The 4,309-nt window shown below is 34.3% G+C and overlaps 1 protein-coding gene across 1 annotated transcript in view; it reads right to left on the bottom strand.

Annotated features, from left to right (window-relative positions):
* Window positions 1–4,293: 4,293 nt before the first annotated feature.
* LOC144958850 (epidermal growth factor receptor-like) overlaps window positions 4,294–4,309 on the bottom strand; it is a 13,992-nt gene continuing 13,976 nt past the window's right edge. The window contains exon 8 of the mRNA XM_078891095.1: window positions 4,294–4,309. This exon is cut by the window's right edge and continues 329 nt beyond it. The gene's annotated coding sequence lies outside the window, so the exon portion shown is untranslated.

Here is a 4,309-nt window from a genome sequence, read left to right as displayed (position 1 = left end):
AGGAAGTCATCGTCCTTAATTTGAATGGGTGAATAATGTAAAAAGGATGATATTTTCGCATAGAATTCCTTGTATTTTCGCCATTTCGTTGTCAAACGGTGAAAAAGTGTATCAAACTTATATTATTTTGAATTAGATAGAGTGTATTAAAAATCAATCAAGAACTTCAAATTTTAAAGTTCTTGATTGATTTTTTTTTATTTTTTTTAATTTTATTTGAGGGGGGGGGGGGGGGGGGGGGGGTCACGTGTTTGATAACTTTGAGATGATCAAAAAAATAAAAAGAGTTTTGATCATAGAATTAAAATAAGCATAATATTATGATTATGATTTAGTTCAGTTTATTCATCACCCCTCGCCACCTCAAACCGAATCGTTTAACTTTATTTTCTCTCTATTATAGACAAGCTTAGCTGTCCGTTCAATGAACGATGCCCGTTTAAACGTGATGATAAGTGATAAGTCGATCAACTTAAAATTTCTGATTCAAGTTTTGAATAACATTTGAACTCAATTCCATTGTCTTAATATACAATATTATATTTTTCGACTCTACAGAGATTTTTATTTGGGCACGGAAAGATATTTTCTGCATCGTGTATATTTCTCTCATTTATCGTAAAAAATCTTTCCCAATTATAAGAGCCAAAAACGGTTTATATACACCTGTGCAATAGTAACTTAATGATTAATAAGTCTATTCATTTCAGTTTTCAGAGGCAAAACTAGACACAAGTTATACCTACTCCTGAAATGAGAATTATCTTAAGCAAAATTTCATCACATGCATGCATAATCCTAAACGTAGACGACCCAACAAAAAAAAAAACCCACACAAGTTGGGTTGCACTGCTTCAGAAAAAGAGGAAAAATTCGACGCAATAAAGTCAGTATCGGGAGTCAATATATAATGTTACCTAGGTCATTGAGCTCACATATTGGAGTCAACACAATGATAATACTTCGGTCATTGACCCCCCCCCCCCCCCCCTCCTCTAAATTATAGTATCTGACATCAACTGCACACACTATGAAGGGACTATTCAGACACACAAAATTTGTGTTGATTGACCATAGAGGATGATGACGAAATAAGCCATGGCTCACACTTTTTTTTAAACATAATTTTTAATTAGACATTATTTTTAAAAGAAATTTATCCTCGATTGCGGAATTTTTGCCTGGAATGCAGAATTGCGGAATGTAAACCAATTAAGCAGAACGATTCTGCAAAAAGCGGAAGGGTAGGAGCCTCTGCAGGGTCTCAATGCTTGCACCACTTTTCAATCACACTTTAGCATTTTTCTAGTAATTATACAAGATATGTCCGTGCACTGGTGATAGGGTCCACAAAGTTACTACTATGTACTTCAACGAGATGACGTGGTAGTGGTAGGGGAAATGCATAGCTATATGTCCAATATCATTCTACGAAGCTAACCCATCTGAATGAATGATGCTCCCAGGAACAATATTGTCATGAAATAGTGGGAGGACAGTGAACGGTACGCCTCCTTGGAAATAATTACAGTCTATTCCGATTCCGGATAATCGCAACACCTAGGGATCAGTGAAAATGTTGCGATAAACCCAAGTTGCAATTAACCGAAGTTGAGATTCCTGTCCGCAACATTTTACACAAATACGGTAAACTCAAACCAGTTGATGTAAACATTGTTCTGAGTCCACCATAGGCTGACCAATTTGATTGGAATAAAAACCATATGGCAGCCCTGTATAGATTCTGACAAGCAAAATTATCTTTGAGGCAAGCCGACATCTTAAGATTGGATTAACTTTCCCTCTTTTGTTCTTAACATTTGTGAAAGTCAAAGAGATTAGACGTGATGAGAGACAATGAGCTCTCATCAGACCTGTTGGTTACAATGCGCAGCTGTTGTCAACCCCAAAACAAAGGATATCATCTCCCAGTCTCTCCTTACAAGGGTCATTTTCTCCCTGTTGTCTTGACTATGCTCAGCCCCCTCACCTCATATCTAATAGTCACAGATGACTGCATAAACCCGAATGCAAAGCCCTGTCCTCTTTTGTCTCTAAACGTGTGGTGGCACACTACTGTAGCATTAAACACCGTCCACACTCGATTCTCCAACCTGTCATGATTTCACCTTGAAGTCAAAAAGTTGTTGCGATTAACCAGTGACTTTTATGTAGAATTAATTCCGTTTCTTGAGAAATGGTGTGATTAACCGAAAGTTGCGATTAACCGAGTTGCGATTATCAGGAGTGGACTGTAATAGGAATCCCTGTCCCATCTCTCTACAGACTCCCCAAAATACCCAATGACCCAGGACTGCACTTTCTTCTCACAACAAAAATAAATAATCATAAATATAAACATTAATATAAAGACTTTTATGATTGTAGACATTTCAATGCCCTTTGTAGTGCTTCAATTATTTCCCAATCATTTCATTTGGAACTATATTTCCATGTTATTCTTTTTGTACTCATACATAGTACAATAGTCTTATTACATCTACCATATGATAACACTAACACCGAATGATGCAGTAATGATAACTGCCTTAAACAGGACAAAAATAGGGTCTGTATTGTCATGATACATCCCCATCTGAAACTGATCACATCTACAGACTTGACTTAGAGATCGACTAGACGCCATCCACTGAGCCACAAACGCTTTATTTGGGAAATCAGTTCCGTTCCTGAACTGTCTGATAAAGTTTTGATCTATATTGAAAATTGTTCTTTCTTTAAACTGTAAAAAGCAGATGGCACAGGACCTCTGCTTTGTACCAATGCCAAAATTGTATTCCACTAGTATCATAGACCTTTAGTATATAGTAGTAGTATTAGTAGTAGTAGTTTATATATAGTTAAAGTAGTATAGTAGTTTTGTATTGTTTTATAGTGTGTATTGTAGTAATAAAAGTTATGATGGTAATGATGATAGATAATGCTTGCGGAAATGAAAAGATGAGATGATGATAGATGAATTAATGATGTGAAATATCTGACATACATGATAAAAAATAAAGTAATAATGATTCAAAATTATTTAAACATCCTTTTATTTCATTTATGCACATATACATTTTCAAAAGTAACAGACCATAACTTGATGTTGCTTTCGAAATAGATACTAATATAAGTAATAAATAATGTTTACTATTAGTCTAATGGCAAGGTTGAAAAGCAATGCTTTTGTATTCAAATTTCACAAAGAATTCTTCGCAATGAAAGAAAAACAGAACCCAAATGATTCCAGACATTGTGACAATAAAGCAATGGTCATATAATATTATGGTCACTATTATAGTCTTTTGAGCCAACGTTATGAACCATTCCGATAATTATTCAAAGGCCTCATATCTAGTCAAATACGATAAGTGAAGCAAATCTTCTTTTCAGGTCGGAGTTAAAATTTTTCCTTTTTGCCAAGTTATCTGAACCTATTCTTGAAGATGTTAATATAAAAAAGCTTTAATATTAATAATACGACATTCTGAAACTTTTAATTGATGTATTTGAAAAAAAAGAAAGAAAAAGTAATAAGTAAATGAATAAAAAATAATAAATAAAGAACGATTGACAGGTAAAGTGGGGACAGCGTAGCTCAACGGTACGATCTTTGCTTCTTACCTTTATTTTTATTATATTTTATTTTAAATGTTTCATTCACGTGGACGAGTCCTAAAAGTTTCAAATGGCGCTTTGTAAGCTTTACTCTCGTCATTCATGAATTATAGAATGAAATTGTATTTCCTGTTGGCTGAAGAAGGGTTAAGCCGATGTGAACTTATTTGCAGGTCTGATAACCCCAATTGTAATGGGCTCATTATTTTAATGGAAATACCATCAAACCGACGCAAAATGTTGCGTATTACAACAATGTTAAATCTGGCCCTTGATTAATTGCTTTCGGTTATCAGACCTGCTTACTAATGTGTGCACCTAGGGTTACACCCGTCGTTTTTCATTTTATGAGTATTTTATTCCAAAGCCGTCAAATTGATTTTTCTTCAATAGTTCATACAATGCGGAGCTTCAAAAGGATCCAATGATGAGATACGTTAATAAAGAAACAACCCACCACCACATCTTGTCCATAGACTTATACAAGCAGATGTTCAACGAGTGTCTTTTTGCTTGCAAAACTAAAAACCATAAATTCTTCTTTAGGTTTGATAGTGGTTGTGTTAAAGTTGTATTCTTTAAATGGTCGCGCTCTTACGTGGACGATGTATTATTATTATCATTATTATTATTATTATTATTATTATTATTATTATTAGTATTATTATAGTAGTAGTATAGTAGTAGT

Source organism: Berghia stephanieae, chromosome 13 (assembly GCF_034508935.2).
Source record: "Berghia stephanieae isolate SIO BIC M18660-M18661 chromosome 13, UCSD_Bste_1.3, whole genome shotgun sequence".
Lineage (NCBI taxonomy): Eukaryota > Metazoa > Mollusca > Gastropoda > Nudibranchia > Aeolidiidae > Berghia > Berghia stephanieae.
Note: the sequence above shows the minus strand (reverse complement) of the source record. Positions and strands in the feature narration are given on the sequence as shown.